General features: G+C 32.2%; 1 protein-coding gene and 1 long non-coding RNA gene across 4 annotated transcripts in view; one reads left to right on the forward strand and one right to left on the reverse strand.

Moving 5' to 3' along the window:
* Positions 1 to 19,887, forward strand: part of LOC129745661 (inactive serine protease scarface-like) — a 194,886-nt gene that overhangs the window by 106,794 nt on the left and 68,205 nt on the right. The gene's annotated exons all lie outside the window — the stretch shown is intronic.
* On the reverse strand, positions 8,804 to 9,411 carry LOC129745662 (uncharacterized). The gene is made up of 3 exons (XR_008737165.1): positions 9,337 to 9,411; positions 9,141 to 9,240; positions 8,804 to 9,069 (listed from the first exon to the last, which is right to left on the reverse strand). It is a non-coding gene; the product is annotated as an uncharacterized LOC129745662 (long non-coding RNA).

Consider the following 19,887-nt stretch of genomic DNA (forward strand, 5'->3'; position numbering starts at 1 on the left):
TGACTTCTGATAAAAAGCTATAGAAGTTTGCTTCTTGTTCATTCCTTCCAATTTTGCAAAATATGCCAATTTTGAAAAAAAAAAATAAGAAATTTTAACCCAAATTTATTATTTGTTAATTTTTAAAAAAAAAGTCCTTTCGTCTTGCAGTCCTCAACAAAGTTCTTAAATTAATGAAAATCTTGAATATAAAATACTCGAAGACTATCTTCAGCAGTTTCAGAAATAGTTGTTATGTATTTAAATTTCTAAAAATTGTAGAGTTTTATATTTTTAAAGCTACATATCTCTAAATCTTTAATATCTAGGAAAAATCTGAATCCTTGATTGAATGGAGGATAGGTTAAAGATTCAAAATATGTCTTTGTTTTTCACGTCTGTTTGTTGGTTCATCAGTAAAAAATGATCGATTTTACTCAAAACCGAAATATTTCAATATTTCTACACTTCATATCCAAGGGTTACCGAAAAAATTATGAGTTTTAACGAAAAAAAAAATTCTGACTTTCTGTGATTTAACCAAAAATTCTGAGATGGTATTCTGTTAGGGAAAAAGCATAAAATTCTTTAAAAGGTTATGAAAACTTGAGTCTTTTTTTATATAATACTTGAGAAAACCAAATATTATCATAATTTTCAAAAACGAAGTTAAAAATTCAAATTTATGTTGTAATAAAAAGTATTTCCAAAATTCTGTGTTCTGGGACACAAAATCTGTGATGACAGTTTGCTCAAAATTCTGTGAAATTTTTTTTTTCTGTAATTTCGGCAACCCTGATCATACCACTAAAACAAGAGCTGATAGACAAAATCTGGCAAATGATTCGAATGTCAAAAATCTTCCAAAAACAGCTATTAAATCATAGGCACCCAAAATGCTGTTCCCTAGTTTTGTATTTAAGCTACGTCACAAGTTTTCCAGAACAATAAATTATGTACAAATTGATTGATAAGCCAATGTGAAATAGCGGTATCTTAAGAGGAGTGTCAAATTGACTCTCTGGAAGTTATTATGAATGTTTTTATCAGGGCATCGAGGGAGAGTCCATTAAAAAAGTAATGTGGCAAAATTTAAGATCTCGTAATTTCATTAGGGATACCAGAAAAAAAAACTTTTTTATTATGTGGCTAGAAAAAATTAGAAGCCAATCTTCGAAAAGTGTCATAAAGACACTTCAGAGCGGATTAGGATTAATGTGAAATCTGTATTTAAAACCGGCCTTAAATAGAATTCTGACAGAAAATATCCAGCAATTGTGGTTTGACATTTGAAATTCCAAAAATTAACCTCAATTCAAATTTGATACACAGTTGAGTTTGATAAAATTCTAACGAAAGTATTTCAAGTAAACAGAGAAATAATGTTTTTTTTGTTAATACATTTATTTTATATTATCGATGTTACGTTTGCTTGTGTGTTTTCAACACACGTCATCGATAATTGATAATGACTTTTTCAAGTAGTAGGCAAAGATAAATCTCCAAGGTAATCGTGAATATATGGAGCTTGATTAATCAAACTACGTTAAGCCTGATTTGTAAACAATAGAACCTAAAAACTGTATTGCGATTCCTCCTAACTACAATGATACACAAAGCTTTATTTTCATTCATTGCTTTCCTACAAACATTTCTGTTACTCACAGGTAGTTCTCGCAATACCTGCGATGCCAATCATTTCGTATTAAATGTGATCCATCAGAACCGGATCTGCCGGATCGAATAAACGTTGACGATGATGAGCAATTGAAGTCACAATTAGGCGATTGGAATCTGTTCAACCGGACTAGGCTTAAAGTTTCACTCGGTTGGTGTTTGGCTGAATAAATGTTCATTCAGTAGTAAGAACGATAGTTTAGAATCCTCAATGAGTAATTTGTGTAAAAGTGTAAGTCAAATATTTAAGTAGCAAAATCAATAACAAATTCAAATGAATATTTGTAATGCTTATGTAAAATATCATTTGAAAATAGAAAATACTTTAGTTGGTTTTGGAAAAAATAGATGAACTCCATTTCTTTTTTTTTTCATTTTAAACTTCCCTTAGTTATTAAGGAACTTATCTGAGGCACACTTCCCCTGATTGATATAAAAAAACACGCAACTTTTTTCGCGATCTCTCAAATAAACCGAGCACCTTCGTGCCTCTAATTAAATATAAGCTGTCTCTAATCGGAGAAGCACTAAACAAGTGCCCTGCGGGTTTCCACCTTGCAATCTTCTTCCAAACTGCCTTAACGCTGAAATCGGTTGCCATATCTTCTTCACTGATTGCCAGTTTTGCATACAATTGCTATCGTCAGCCCACACGTAAAGATCTTTTAGGGGTACCATTTATCAGAAACGATGAAGATTAAGAAAAAAAACGCGTGTACTCGGACATGTGATCTTTGACACACGCAACCAGTTTCAGCTATTGGTTTTATGACACAGATTAAATTTTCACTGGGCGTTGACCATTCTCAGCCGACTAAAAAGATAACCCAACGATGCCGTGTCTTCAGGCCGGTTCAAATATCATTTGTCGCAATTGGCCCGGTCAACCCACTCGATTCGCGATTGGCAAATCCCCTCCGCAACTTAGAAGGTAGAAAACAAATCTCGAATTAAGTGTCGAAATACGACAAGTTATTCGGATAAATCGCTGTGCGAGAATGTGTGGTTTGGCTACTTTATCTCGCTCCTTGGGTCGGTTCTTTGCCAGATGACCAGTAAAAAACTGGCAGGCGGTCGCATCTTCGACCACTTGACGACCGAGAGACCTCAAGAAGGGTAAAAAAAAAATTCTCAACAAATCTCACCCAGCGGGTGGTTACGGTCGTTTGGCGCGTATGGCGAGTAAAATGTGACTTTGGTGACATACTTTGGCGGTCGTTTGCCTGTTTTGATGGGTAATATTCAAGTTAATGTTGTTGTGTTGATTTTTTTTTTGGCAATACATATGACACATTTCAACGACGCTAATAACCATTTATTGACACTTGAGCTGGTGCAGAATTGCAAAAAAATAAGGAATTGTCATCAGCATGCAGCAGTGCATGTGAAAGTCTCGTTGGAATTCAGAATGACCGCACAAGTTACGTCAAATGTGAGGGTATTTTTCTATACAAAAACCTAAAGTTTTTAGGAACAAATAACAAATGAAAACAAAAGTTTTAGAATAAGTGCATAAATTTCAACAAACACTCATAATTTTGCTATGGCTTTGGTTGTTATAATATTTTAATGGCAAATTAGGTGTGTAGGTACACATCTAATCCATCGGGTTGATTCTGTATGGAAGCTGCGATTGCTTCGCCTCCCATAAAGAATTAACCGTTGCCGAGCAAAGATTCAACCGATTAGTTTGAGCTTTCTCCCACATGCCCTAGACTTACATTTTCAAAACCACCTTTCAAAGTTTCTTCTCCAAAAGCGCCCTAGCTTTAACTATCCACCTATCATTTTCTATCTTTCAATTTCATTCTACTAGAGTTCATCTCGCCGAAATGCCATTAAAATATTATAACATAGTTATGACGGCGATAAAAATCTGAAAACATATGGCTTTGGTTATAGTTCTGTTGGTAGAACTCTCGCATTTTTAGTCGATAGTTGTAAGAGTAAATAACAAAAACGGTTGTATCAGATAGTTTTTCTATGAACAGAATTTTTGTAAAAATTAGAATAATAGCATAACTACATCATCTTAGCCGATTTTTGTTTTACTAACTGAGTAAACGAGACGTGGTTAACTTAAGATTATCATTTTAAATCCAGTTCCAAGATATTTTTGGAATTGGACCCATACCTCCAATGACCTGCGATTACCATCGCATAAAGCATATTGCTCGGCATACAGTTTAGAAAAAAAAAGTTTTTTTCATCTTATCATATTGGAATTTTTTTAAAAAAAAACAGAAAAACATTAAATTTTAAACTTGGGTCTATTTTCAAACAACTACGAATAAATATCGTAGTTTTTTTTAACTTTTTTCTCTCGTCTTCAAAAAAAACTTATGCGCCTTGATTGGACTTGACGTTCTCTTAATAATTGTACTTGATTAAAAATATTATTTTAAAATAATAAATAATCAAACACTGAGACCATGTAGTAATAATTTATTTTTTCTCTATTTCATTTCAGGTAAATTAAAAAAAATGGCTTGGTTACACATAAGCGTGAGTACAGAATACCAAAAATTCAAGTAAAAATATCAAACTGTAAGATACATACTTTCTTTATACTTTCCTTAAAAACAAAGATGGATAGCTCCAAAATAGTAAAATGAACAATGAAGTTCGATTCTTCAAAATAAAAAATAATACCTATAAGTAAAGTATCTTTCTGAAATTGCCGGAGCTGTGAAGAGACAAAACTTTTTCACTGTACTTTTGAAGAAACCTCCTACATAAATATAACCAATAACGATGCCGGCCAAGTTTGTGTTATCCATAAAGTAATTATGGATGGCAGTAGAAATGGGAGGGTTTTGGGGGTAAACCCAACCCCCCATGGGGTCCATCAAAAATAAGCGAGATTTTCTACTCAAAATTTGTAATTCAATGATATTATAATGATAGAATAAGGTAATTCGATATTAACAACCTTGACTCAGAACTGATGTCAAAACCTCGAAAACTAATCCTAGGATCAGAAATCGGCTACAGTTTTTCAAAATTTGCTCACTTATCAATAGTCAATATAATTCTGACTGGAAAATTTTGAAAAAAGTTTAACTCATTTCAGAAGTTGAATTTGTGTTTTCATATTTTGGATTATGTATTCAGTTTAGGAATCATGAATTTCGTTTCAAATCATCATTAAAAATTGAAATGAAAATCTGAGTTTGGAGTGTCTATTTCCTGAACATTTCTCCGTTCCCGGGAATCGGGAAATCTGACGGCCAATTTCCCGGAAATGCTCGGGATCCCGGGAAATATTGGAAAACATGTACATTAATGTACAATGTATATATTTTTATTGAAAAACAGCTGATTGAAGCTTTGCTGAATGCAATCTCAAATGTTTTTTTTTATTTATTTTTCAATCTGAATTGTTTAACTCTTTAATACAAATATTACCAACTATGATAATATAAAACCAAAAAATTGTTTGATGGTAAAAGAATGAAGATTTTTTTCGAATGAAGATAAAAATTCGAATATCTACAACTGGCTCTACAAAAATGTTCACTAAAGAACTCGACACATTGTCAAAAAACTTTTTTATCTATGACTACATGATCAAAACCTTTAAATTTAAAGATTTGTGTTAAACTTAATAAAATTCTAAATGATTTAAAAATCAAGCCGTACTAAGAATAATATTTTTCGGGAATTCCTGGGAGTGAAAACTGGATTCACTGGAAACAGGAGTTCAGGATTTTTTTTGAATTCCCGGGGTTTCCCGACAGGACCTCCCGGGACGGACACTCTAGTATGAATATGAAAAAAATACTTAGAAATCATCCTTAGTTTTTGTTTCATAATCTGATTCGAAGATCATGAACTTTATTCTTGTGCTAAATTCAAACATAACAAAGCTTCAAAATGGCGATACAGATTCATCATTCGAAATTTTTATTTTTATTTAGGTTTGCAAGTAGGATTAGAAAAACATAATTAAAATAAAGAATAATCATTGAAGCCCAAAACATCCAAATAAAGGTTCTGGATTCATAATTGAGGGCTCAGAAACTGATTTCAATTCTTGGCTCCTATTTTTTAATTCAGAAACCGTTTTTATGTAAATTTCAAAAAACATATTGAAATTCCGAAACAGATTGAAAATTCAAATTTTTAATTCAGGTTCAAAATCAGATTCAGAGTTATGCACTGCTCAAATAATTCAGATTCAGCTCTAAAATGAGTTCCACGATCAAAATATGAATTATCAAGATAACCGTTTCGTTAAGAAATTCAAATTGCAAGAGATCGCAAGCTTTTAATGCTGATTGTTAGTTTGATTTTAAAATCTTACCTAAGTAAATTCGTTGCGTTCAATCCAGCTAGAATGACAAAAATTAAGTAGATTTGAGTTCATTTTGTAAGTTTTGTCTTATGAAAAACTAATTAAAAAAAAACCATCCACGGGAATTGATTTTAATGAAAATTAATTAATGTTAATGAACCATTCATCTACTTTCAAAGCAATTTCAGGGAATTCTATGATTGGGCGTATTGATCAACATTATTACGGCTCAGTTTATTCAAGAACCAATTTTAAAACTAAAATCTTTAATTAACATCGCGTTTGCATGAATCCGATTTGAATCGCAAAATTTTAGAATAAAACTGTAACTCTGACCAATTTTGTTAAAACAATTTCCCTGTACCGTTCAGCAAAAAAAAAGGCAATATGGTTTAAAGGAATGCAACTCATTCTTTTATCAACAAATTGGAAATTTTTAAAAATAGATAGTCTATTCAAGGGTTGTTTTTGTATATTTGGCTAGAAGATGCGAGTAGCTTCGGTCGGTTTATTTATTAACACAATTTTAAAACTACTCAAGAATAAAACTCTAAATTTGTAAAATTGAAAACTCGGCACTCTAAACAAAACGTAAGTTATTTATAGGTAAAAAACGCAATCAACTTGAAATACTTCCTGCAAACTCTCTTTTTCTATTGTTTGAATAAAATCAAAAATAGGTAGTAGATGCATTGCGAATTTCAATTTTTTACCATTCGCTTCTTAAGCAAAAAAAACGTGTTAATTTATATCAAACTTATATTCTTTATCTGATTTTAGATCAAGGCTTCCGATCATCACACATTAACATTATGGTTTGAATTTACTCACAATCCAAGTAACACAGATTAAGCCAACTAGCATTAGGAAGTTTTATTATGGTTCAATTATGGCATTTTTGTGCAGCTCGTTTTATGACGGTTTAATTATGGTCATGAAAAATGCTTATATTTTTGTTTCGACCATATGTTTTCAGATAGATTTGAAAACGCTAATAAAACTTTTATTAAACATACTATTTTAGTTATTTTGAAAGAGTTATGAATGCTCTGTTTAAACTATAAAAAAAACACAAACTTAGAAGTTTGCTCCAAGCTTTCTATTGCATGTTCTATAATAGCACTTAGTGCATGATTACACTAGTTTACAAAATTTAAAAAAAAATCGTGAACTTGATTAACTGACCAACATTTTTAATGTAGAATCGGGCGCTGAATCCGAAAATGAAATTCAAAAAAACTCAGTAGAACCGTTTTTGAGTTATGCTCCAAATATGAAATATCGGAAAAATTAAAAAAGTTCTTGTACTTAGATTAAAATATCTCGGACGGCATAACAGTAATTTGAAATCTCTCTTTTGCATATTGAAGGTGAATAAGTTTTCTATCGATCATCTGAACACTGTTTTTTGCGTTTGACCAACAGTATTGCTGATATTAGTGACTTTATGAGAAAAAAAATTATAAAAATCGCATTTTTTAGAGAAAATTTTGTTTTAATGAAAGTTTTAGACTCAATGGTAGCATTTAAAAAATCTTATTTTCTTTTGTGCTTAAATTTCAATTTAAAACAAAGATTTCAAGTGGTTATTTATCAAAATCGGTTGGAAATTGAAGAAGTTATGGCTACTTTACCATAACTGTAATTTTTGCAGTTTTTAATAATTTAACGAACCCCAGTACACTTATCATAGTATAGGAAGAATGAAACATGATAAATCTCACTCGCTTCAAGTCAAAATTATTTATTAGCTTACCAGAAGGTTACATGCCAAGTTTCAGGAAGATCTGACCATAGGGAGGGGTTGCTTAAGTCTGAAACGTGAGTAAAATTTTGAGGTATTTTGCTCGGAAGGAACGAAAAATACTGGTTTTTCATCAATAACTTTTTTCATCACTAACTGATTGTTTTTTATGGTTGATTTTCTTAAAGCCTAAGTTGAGACAAATATTGGATTGGATTGGATTTGAAACAGAAAAGTTATTGCGGTTCAAAGGCCGCAAATTTGTCCAACACGCAATGAGTACTTTTTACGCATTGCGTTTTATACGACAAATTTCAACCAAAATACAATTTTTGAACCGCAATAACTTTTCTGTTTCAAATCCAATCGAGTTACAGTCTTCGGGTGAAATATTTGTCTCAACTTAGGCTTTAAGAAAATCAACCATAAAAAACAATCAGCTAATGATGAAAAAAGTTATCGATGAAAAACCAGTATTTTTCGTTCCTTCCGGGCAAAATACCTCAAAATTTTATTCACGTTTGAGACTCAAGCAACCCCTCCCTATGGTCAGATCTTTTTTATATATTTTTTTTCTCATAAAGTCATTAATATCAGCAATAATGTTGGTCAAACGCAAAAACAGTGTTCAGATGATCGATAGAAAACTTATTCACCTTCAATATGCAAAAGAGAGATTTCAAATTACTATTATGCCGTCCGAGATATTTTAATCTAAGTACAAGAACTTTTTTAATTTTTCCGATATTTCATATTTGGAGCATAACTCAAAAACGGTTCTACTGAGATTTTTTGAATTTCATTTTCGGATTCAGCGCCCGATTGCACATTGGAAATGACCTTCAGTTTACTGAGTTCAAAAATGCTGTAAACTACACGCTGGGCCAAGTTGAACCATTAATGTTTGAAAAATAACCATAATGGCAGTTTAGTGGATCAAGTCGTTTTATGAGTTTTCAGTGAAAACTCATAAAATGAGATTTCACTGAGAACTTGGAAAATGGTTATTTTTCAAGCATGGTAGAAAAAGTAAAAATGGGTCGAAATTTGAAGGAAATATTCGTTTTAAAATATGAATTGACTTAATTTGAATTCAATTAATCAAAACCCAATATGTTAAATATCACGTTTTATGTATATTAATGTTATTTATATAGCTCGATCTACTGGCACTTCTATGTTGCTTTAGCGGAAGAAAGTTCAGCCGGCGGAGGGAATGATTGCGTCGGCTGCTGCTACGGATCTTGCGCTGCTGCCTATCCTTGAGTGTTAACTGTTCAGCTTCCCGCTCTGCTGTGTTTTTAGTGCCAGTTTTTCTTAGCATATTTTTGGAACCTCCTGATGATGCAAATGTACGGAGTTCCGGAACATTCTGTAAATATTTTTCCATGGTTATTAATCTCGGTACAATTAACAGAGATCTCCAAAATGGTATGTACTTACCCAAAGACGTGACGGCAGCTGTTATAATTTCGTTGAATCTGCGGCGGGACTGCTGCTGCTTCCGACCCCAGATAACTCATAGTAGCATCACAACTCTCGTCTGGAAAATGAATTTAAAAGAGAGTGACGTTGATGATCAATCTGAATACATTTTCTATTGATTGAATTTACAGGTATTATCAGGAAAAATACTTACAGTTTAGAGATTTTAAAGAAATTAGGTACAACGCAGAACTATAAACAAAACAAACACTTCAACGATTGCAAACATGGCTCCTGTTTTTTAAGTCATTTTTTTGTTGAATTTCAACCATTACCAACATTTTTGTCAAAAACTCGGAAAATGGTTGAAATTTAACAATTCATAACGGTTGAAAAATAACAATTTTAGCAGCTCTACTAAAAATACCATAAAATGTATGAAAAATAATCATTTATGGTTAAAAAAATATGAGCGTGTAGTGTTATTAAACCGCCATAAAACTGACAGTTCTCGATCAAGATGTCAAAACAGGACACGCTCAGGTTAGATAGCACATTTTTGAATTGGAACTCCCATTTTTACACATTTTTGATAAGTTATGTGTGTTGGTTTTGAGTTAAAATAAAAAAATATTTAAAAGTCTCTGAAAACTTGCAATTACCGGAAGTGGTATGAATATCTTTACAATATGAGTATTGAGTGAAAGGGTCCAAATATTAGGAAGAAAATTTGTTGCTTGACGCCATTATTAATCCAAGATGGCGGCTTCCGCTTTTATTTTCAAAGCTGTAAGTTACTGAAAATATCATGATACCTTCACAATATGGTAATTAGGTGAAAATGATAAATAGTAGAAGTCGAATTCCGGTGTCCGACGCCATCTTAAATTACAAGATGGCGGCTACCACTCAACTTTAAAATACTGTATATGCGGCCAAGATGGCGGCTTCCGATAAACTTTTAAAATGCTATAATTAATTGAATATCGCATGAAACCTCTAAAATATGGGTATTTGTTAATTGGGATAAGCTATATGAAGTTGATTTTTGCATTCTGACGCTATCTTGAAATCCAAGATGGTGGCTTCAGCAGAACTTAAAAATACTGTAAATGAATGAAAATTGCATGAAACCCCCAAAATATATTGTATTGGGTAAAAAGGCTAAACGATAGAAGTCGAATATCTCTTTTCGCGTTTTTCTGAAATGCTTTAAGTGACTTAAAATCCCATAATACCACCACAATACAGACCCCGTTCGCAATGTTCGATTTTGGCAACACCCAATTTGGCACATGTGTCATAATAGAATGACATAAATAGCAAATATGGCAAAAAAACGAAAAACTATAAACAAAACAAGAAAAGTGCTAAATGCATTAGAAAGATAATAAAAAAATGAACTAATACCCATATTGTTGGGGTTTTAGGCGATTATCAGTCATTTATAGTATTTTCAAGTTGAGCGGCAGCCGCCTTCTTGGCTTTCAAGATGGCGTTGGACAACGAAATTCGACATATAATCGTGTTGCCCTTCAGCTTTGAAAAGAATAGCGAAAACCACCATCTTGGATTGATGATGGCGTCAGATAGCAAAATTCGACTTCCTCTAGTTTAGTCCTTTCACTCAATACCCATAATGTGGTGATTTCATGCGGTTTTCAGTGATTTAAATCATTTTCAAGTTCAGTGGAAGCCGTCATTCTGGATTTCAAGATGGCATTTGATAGCAAACTTCGGATGCAAAATCATTTCAAATTTACAAACATAGACGGTTTTCTATCATACCCTATTGAAACTGACTTCAGATAACATTTTATACGATCTTTTCACTATACAGCTGGAATTGCGATCCGCAACACCATTTTCAACGACTTAACTTATCTTTTCTGATTCCATGTTTGCTAGAACCACTACATAGTTAGAAACATTCAAGCGAAACAAGAAGAACATTTTATGGGATTTTCGTCCTAATGCATAATCCATCCCAGAAACAAGAAAATAAAAGAATGCCGCCGATGAGAATCGAAATCATATCTATTTTTTTTCTTCTTCTTGCCCAGCCTACAGCTGAACCAGTGTACCACCTGAGCTAGATGGAGAGCGAGGGATAGTTGACATAATCTTCGTGTCACGGCCCATCACCAAAAAAACGCACAATGTCTGGCATTTGACCGTTGTTTGTTTTTTTTTTTTATTGCTTTCCTACTGCCTCATTGCGTACACACGCATGGCCGGAGATTGTTTGCCGGTGGTTTGAAACATGAAGTGTTTTTTTCTCTGTAATTTTCCTTATTCCATTATCTTGTGATGGGAGGGGGAGGGACATGAAAACGATTTCAATTTGTTTCCTTCAGTCATACGCAAAGCGGTTGCGCTGAAAGGTTAATGCCGGCGGTATCAAATCGAATAAGCGCCGATAACCAAAATTCAATATCTTGTTTCGTATTTCGCATTCTGTATCCAATTTAATCCAAGGTGAAAATGTGTAACAAGTTCAGTGATGGTGGTAGCCCACTTTACAGAGGAAAAGATTCACATATTGAATCAAACGTTGTAATTTTAAATTCGACTAGTCATAAGAAATTATAAATGAAAAGCTGCTTTAAAATCCTGGTTCAAATTAAGTTTTGCGTTTCATAACAAATTTGAATCATGTTTTTCGAAATCATATGCATTTTCAATATTTTGATAATGGTTTTCCGAATATGAAAAAAAGAAAAAAAAAATGTTCAAATATTTAAAGCTTCGAAATGGCAATCCAAAATTGCAAACTCAGATTCAGAATCATTATTTGAAATTCATATATTAATTCACATTCACAATACAAATTAAAATGAATAAACTAAATAGTGACTTTATATTAAATCTGAACTACAGAATTTCAATAATAGATTCATGAATGACGGCTCTGACAATTGACTCATAAAATTCTAATCTGGAATTAACATTCGGAAATCGTAATTTTTGTACATTTCAAAAATCGTATGGAAATTCGGATACAAATTCAAAGCACAATTTTTGAATTCAGATTCAGAATGTAGATTCTAAGTTCAGAAAAGATTTAGCTTGTAAATAAATTTTACAATCAACATTGAGGAATTCAAGAGATCATAAACTTTAGCACAATTTCCTCTTAAACTCACAAACAATTTCCAGATTTCTAATTTTCAACCAAGATTAGCTTGTACACACAGTTCAGCTGGAAATCACAAAAAAAATTGAGTTGATTTTCTAAGTTTTGTTTTATTAATAAAACCCAAATTTTATTTTTTAAAAATATCCACAGGATTTTTAATATGAAATTGATTCTTTATATAAAATATTTGCTGTTAAACAAACCTGTATCTGATCTTCACTTAAAATATCTGCACAAAGTTCTATATTTTCTCGATGAATTGTTTAACATTATTAACACATTAAGGATATCAAGAAAGTCTAGGCAGCCAGACACCGAAATTCGGCATTTTATATTCTAGATACCAATAGACAAAATTCTGCTTATATAGTTCATTTGAGTAACGGGAAGTATTGTGTCAAATTTGTTAGAATGAAGTTTCGTTACTTGATTCACATTTGAATTATGCTTTTTAAGCATCAAGCGAAAAACCGAGATTTTTCGTATTTGGTCCGCAATGTGTTAATATTGCAATTTTTTTCAAACTAGAATTATTATTTTGTTTCAATTTTGCATCAAGCAGATTTGATCCGGAAAATTGTTATCTCTTACTTTTTTTTAATAACGTTTTTGGAAAGTTAAATTCGAATTAAGCTCAACTTTTAGATTTAGGACACATTTTCTAAAGTTACAATTTAATACCAAAACTTTTAATGTAAAAGTAATTAAATATTAATAATCATATAGTTACAAATAAAATTTGTGTTTTTTTTTGTATCTTCCCAATCGGATGTGTTAGGTATCTGTTTTTCGGATTCCGTTTTTATCGGCAGCGCTTTTTATTGTTTTCACGCAAGTACCGTAAACGTCCCTATTTTTTACAACTTTTATTTTTTGAACTGTATTTTTGAAAAAATTACCCCTTATTTCAACCCCCCCGAAGCCAAAATGATTTTATTCTTTTTAACGAATAGTCACCGTTGATTGTTATATCAATTGAGTAATAAGCAACAAGATTTTGGTTAAATTAAGGAAATTTTTTAGAATTTGAATTTTGTAATTATGATTTTTCATTAATGAATCTAAATTTGAATGGGAATTTTCTGTTTAGCCTAAATGGAGCAACATGTAAAGCTAGAAAATGTAAATTTTACTCAACATTAGATGTGTCTATGTGGTCAGGTACTACAAATTTGAAATTGAAAAAAGATTTACTAAAAACAAATTGGTTCTATGTGTGTAAGTATTGCATAAATAATTACAAAACTTTAATATATACATAGGTACCCGAAAAAAAATACTGACAGATAGAGTAACAAATGTTCACACAGGTTAGAAGAACTATGAGCCAAACGAAAAGTACATATGAGACATTTTATTTATAGAAAACGATATAAGAGTCTGTCTAATTTAATAAGCATTTAATTACTTTGAGCACAAAGTAAGTGAAGAAAATGGATAGTTTAAGTCTACCAAAAATTGCTTTCTTATAATGATTTCAAATTAAGTTGCCTTCCTATTTGAAATCATAATAAATATACGATTGCATTCTTTAACTGGCATTTCGAATTTTAAATACCTATCCTACTATTGAGGGTATTTTAAAAGGAGGAATACAATTTTTCAAATTTTCTCAACATTGTAATGGATGTAGAAAAATACTTAATAATATAGTAGTTCACCTATCTGGCGCCGTAATTTCGTAATTTAGATTGTTAAGATAATCAAATTCTAGTGGTTGCTCAAACATGTAACGGTCACAATAGGTCATAACGTTTAAGGTTAAATCGTTTCGTGTCAACTAACTAGGATAATCATGATGACGCCTCGGCTAAGTAGACTAAAGTGGTGGAAAAACAGTCAGTCAATGCCCCCAAAGGCTAATGTTAACCGGGGCCAACTTCAAATGGCTGCACCAGAAGAAAAAATGATCCACGGCGATCATTTTTGATGATCATAATTTGACTAATGAATGTAAATTCCCATAGAAAACCCTCGTTTTCGGTGGGTTGCTGATTTTAATCTGTTTCGCTAAGCTGCTCAAATTGACTTGCGTTGACCTAAAGCTGGCCGGTCAGAAGGGTCAACAAAGTTTCGCCAAATCGTGGTGACACCGCGCGCTGTTGAAAGTTGTTTTTGTTTTATCTAGTTCAAGTTTGTGTGGGAAATGCTCGTTAAACGTGGAAGGAAATTGTGATGAAATAGCAGCCCCCAACAATCATCGTTCATCCGATAGGCGGGCTGGAAATGAACGATGAGTCTTCCGATTGTTCTGACCTCACCTTAATTAGCGAAGATCGTTATCGTAATTTCTCGCGGTTTGCCGAGGGTGTGAGAAATGCCTAACTGGAACATTTGATTGTAACGGAAACTCAGATTCTGCACCAGTATTACTGTAGAAGTTTCCGACAGTGTGATTTGAGATCATTATGGAGGAATTTACGTGTTGAACATCTCAAGTCTAAAGTGAAATAAAGGCATCTCGATAGGGTTAACGGAAGTGTGTGTTCGGAAATAAATTTGTTGCGTGTTGTTGAAGTTTAGTGAAAAATTTCAAACACTAAATTGTTTATACTCAATTAAATAGTATTATTATAGGAACGTCTTTTCAAACGTTCAAGCTAGAATTCTCTACAATGTTTTAGTCTTCCTCATTTTTATTTCAGTTTTGAAATTGAAATAAAATTTTATACCGTATGTACTTATGAACAGCAATTAGGAAAAATAAAGTTTAACTGGTCTCAATTCAAATGATGAGTAATTGCACTGCTTCAAAGCGCCATACCTTCAAATAAGGTTCCAGGTGTAGGAAGTTCTCCACCTCTACAAAAAAAAGAACGCTTCTCTAACGCTAAACCTACGCAGCAGCTACGCATATTCATCTTCTAGCCCTCAGGGCAACTTGCTTAGAAACTCATATAAGAAGTTAGAGCCCCACGTCAAAACAAAACAAAAAAAAACAATCTCAATCCACAGGGCTCCTCGGAAATTTGTCGACCTTGTCACGCATTCAATTGAGTCAGAAGTAAAAAAAAAGTTACATTCCATTTAGATACATTTGTGCCTACCATTGAGCGGCTCAACAATAAATCAACACTTACAGATCAAAGACAAATTGCATCTACAAGTTGTCTGATTTGTATCGCGGTGCGTGTCATCAGAGACACAAGGCAAGGAAATCTCTTAGATGATCATACCATTTTACAACAATGTTGGAATGACACAAACAGAGTTTAATAAATTTACGCAGTTTAGATTTGTCTTAGCGATTGGCAGCAGCAGTTTTTTTTAATGAAGTACATACAATGAGTTTCAATGATTATTCCCCTTATATTAAACATGTTATCCTGCCATAAAATTCTCTCGTAGCCATCTCTCAAACGTAGTCACAGTTTGCAAACATCTTCTACGAATTGTTACGCGTGTTCAACTAACAACAAATGAGACAGAAAGTAAAGCAAAAAAAAAGAGTGCACATCTGAAAGCTACAGACAATTAGTATGCAAATGAGCCATTAAAAGTGCATCAGGTGCAGATGCTGAGAGGAACTGAATGCTAATTAGTACCTCCCGATCAGAAGAGAAAAACTAAATTATATCAAGATGAGATATTTTGATATTCAATTTTTTCCTATCTGGATGAGTTATAATTTAGTACTCGTAGGATGTTAAAATATCTCAAATTATATCAAAAAGTCTATGCAACCATAACATAATCATATCAACCGTTGTTATAATTTAAACAAAATTATAACTCATCCAGATAGGATATATAAACTAAAAATCTTATTGGATTTGTATGCAAAAAAAAGATGGCGATAAAAGATGAGAATCAAGCTCATAACTTTTCCAATCCTACCAGTTGTGCGTCCTTGCTTACTACTCTACCTGAGCTTCATAGAAGTTAGTTGTTTATTTTCGTACTGATTCTGCATAGCTCGATCCTGGCTGCTTGTTTATAGGGACGCCCGATCAGGAGGGAAAAACTAAATTATATCATGATGAGATATTTTGATACTAATTTTTTCCTATCTAAATGAGTTATTATTCAGTACTCGTAGGATGTTAAAATATCTCAAATTATATCAAAAAATCTATACGATCATAGCTAAATTATATCAATTTTAGATATGCTCCTTTCAAGATTATATCTCGTTTAGATAGCATAGTTTGATATTTGGCAGAACAAAACCTATCAAAATTATAACTTATCAAGATATGAGTGCTACGAGAAAATTTTCTAGTGGGATGTCAATAAACCACATTATTTGATAAAACCATGCCCCATTTTTGAATTCCATAAAACTGGATTCAATTTTATGGAACTGTTGAGCGAAACTCATTAATGTACGGTTTGGGCCGTTGACTTCGATGTCCGTGTTTCAGAAAAAGTTGTACACGCAGAAAAATAGAAATTAGTTTCAAAGGAAAGTGTCGCAAAAACAAAGGATTTTTTCCTTTGATTTTGGGACAAATAAAAATTCCTTTGATTCAAATGCATTTTCTTTTGTTTCGAAGAAATGCTTTCCTTTGAATCAAAACTTTTTCTTTGTTCCAAATAACAAAATGCTTTTGATTCAAAAGCCTTTTCGTTTAATTTTATGAAATTTGCGTTTATTCCAACGGTATTTGGGTTTCAATTTTAAAGCATTTGTTTTTCAATTCTATGATTTGTTTCTAAAAATTCTAGTACTTTATATTAATTTTCGTCCAATTGGAAATAAAAGAAATCACTTATGGTTTAAAAGAATTTATTCATTTGTAAGTTCATGTTCACATTATCGATTTTCCCTGTAATTAGACTTTTGAACCGGCACATCTGTAAATAAAGAGGAGAACAAAATGTACACATATATGAAACAATAAAAAAAAAAATTAATTTATATACATTGCATGAAAACTACTTACTGAACGATTTTTGTTGGCGGACAGTTCCTTTCGAACAACTCATGAAGGGTTTCGACACCAGATGTCTCCTTGGACCAGATCGGAAGCGATTCATTAAATGAATGGTTGCCCTGAAAAAGTTTGTTAGGTTGACGGTTTATTTGAAACTAAATGTATTTCGATAGACTTACCTAGTCCACTATCGTTTGGCCTCTAGCCGTCAAGACTTTCCTGCGCCGGAACTTGTGATTCCGGTGCTGTCTGACTGTTGCGCGACAGGAAGATTTCCTAGAAAATGAATGGTCTGACTGGTTGTCGGAAAAACTTCTCGCCGACCCGTTCACCAACAGTAGCTAAAGAAGATGTGTCGACTGTTTGACGAAAAAATACTTTGATTCAAAAGAAAATTCATCTAAATCAATGAATTTTTACATTGATTCAGAGTCAAAACAAAAATTCCTTGAATTTAATTTAAATGTTTTGATTCAAAAACTTGGAACATTGGTTCAATGAAATAAAAATTCGGTACAATATAAAATTTACTTGAATTAAGGAAAATGGATTTTGTTTCAATGTACATGAGGTTTTTGAATCAAAGATGCATTTTTTTATCTCAATGGTACTACTTTTCGCTGCGTGTACGTATATCAAAATAAGATATAATTATTTTATTTTAGGACAATCCTCAAAAAAATCTTGATAATTGAAAATGAGCTCAACCCCATTCAAGTCTGTCAATCAGAATAAGATATAATTCGGATTGGAGAAACTTAAAATCGAAAATTTGGAGTACTTAATTATAACTAAATCAGATGTAAATATCTTGGTGAGATATGTTTGAGTTATTATTTTGATATGCTCTCCTGATCGGGCTGCCTCAAACTACTCGTCCTCTCCTTTTGTATGTTTTTTTCGAATATGTATGCAGTTGAAAAGGTGCGTAAGTCGAACTACATCTTGAAAACCGAACATGGAGTGACGTTTCAAATATGTTGCGATGTAATCGATGGAAAACAATGTAAACGCGCTGTTGTTTACGAGTTATGAGGAAAGATTTAAGTTTGCGAATGGATTTTTTTTATAAATTGATTTCATATCAAAGACGTTGTAAGCAATAATCCTTGATTTCTAGTGGGTGGTACTGAAAATAACATTAATCCACATTGTTATGAAAAAAATGGAAGAACAAACAATACAAAAATCAAAAGAAGGATTATTTGTTGAGAGGCTCATTAAAATTTTCTGCTTTCTGCTTTCTGCATTCACATTTTTATTGAGAATTTTCTGTCAACTAATGCAATTTCAAGGTTTTTTGTCGGTACCTAGATATAACTGATAGCATGTAAAAGTATCAAGTGTCGGATCGATAGCACGATTAGCTTTTAACATATTAATCGAAATGATGCAAAAGGTAAAGTATAAAAATAAATACTGAATGAACACAAATGAAGATTTTTTTTTAATCAGAAAAAATCCAATTGGTATCCAATTTAGAAGTGAGAGCTGAATAATATACATGCATTGTTATTAGATATCCACACCTTCAATTATCAAAATAGACACTACTTATGTTTGCTCGATAATTTGTTCGAAATTCTACCTGAAGTTAAAATTATTTGATGACTACATTTAGGAATGGAAGAAAAAATATTAAACTTTTAGGATCAATACAAAAATATTTCAATATTTCTGTGTAAAAAAGTTGAAGCAGCCTTATTCCAAATTTAACGGAAAGAGTGGAAAAGTTTCACAATGTATACATAGGGATAGTGAGCCACATTTTGGCATGCTCCTTATCTCGGCATGCCAGAATTTATTTTGGCGTTTTACACGTCAAACTCAGGCGTAAAATTGTAAAAAAAATCATTTATCAAAAAAAGCAACTAACGATATCATTCTGTTTATCATTGATCCACAACTAAAAACTAACAACGCCCGACTGTGGTCTAGAGGACAGTGCTTAAATCTTCTCAACCTAAGGTTAATAGATCGAGTCTCGGTCACGGAATACATAGTACTCTGTCTGCTAGCATAAGTAAGATGCTAGCTATTACATTAGGGGAAAGGTTTCCTAAATGGGCCTATCGGGTTGAATGCGCTTACGGCCGTTTGACGAAATGGCTGACAAGATAATATATGTATCTAATCAATGCATTTTGAAGGTGATACGCTTAGAACATAAGGCAAGAAAGAGTTTTATGAATTTACAAACTCAAAAAAAAATTAAAAAATCAAACAAGGTTTTGATACATTTTGATGTAATATTTCGACTTTTAAAAATTATACGTAAAGAAGCTCAAAACAAAACTAGGATGGTTTTTGTTTCTTACTCAAATGAACTTAAGAAATTAAACATATTTCAGCTTTTGTGGAGGTTTAATAATGATTATATAGTGGAATAATAGAGTGTTTTTGTATGCCCTCATCATGTTTGTAAAATGCCTCCATCGTAAAATAACAGGTTAAATAGAATAAATAAATTATTTTTATCATTGAACCTTCAAATCTAAGCTCTGAATAACATCTAAAGAGAGAATTGAAGAACTAAAAACAGATTTGATAAAGTTTTTCTCATAAATAGATGAACTGCCTCCATAGTAATGCAATCCTAACTTTTGTTTTATTTCATAATATTACAATATACATAGGTTTTTACAAAACTTCAGCTTAGTCGTACGAAAATTATTACTTCCCAGCAGTTTCAATGAAATTATACGGAAATATTGCCCAAAAAACAGAAATTTTGTTCAAAACATAAATA

The sequence above is a fragment of the Uranotaenia lowii genome, chromosome 2, assembly GCF_029784155.1.
Source record: "Uranotaenia lowii strain MFRU-FL chromosome 2, ASM2978415v1, whole genome shotgun sequence".
Classification (NCBI taxonomy): Eukaryota; Metazoa; Arthropoda; class Insecta; order Diptera; family Culicidae; genus Uranotaenia; species Uranotaenia lowii.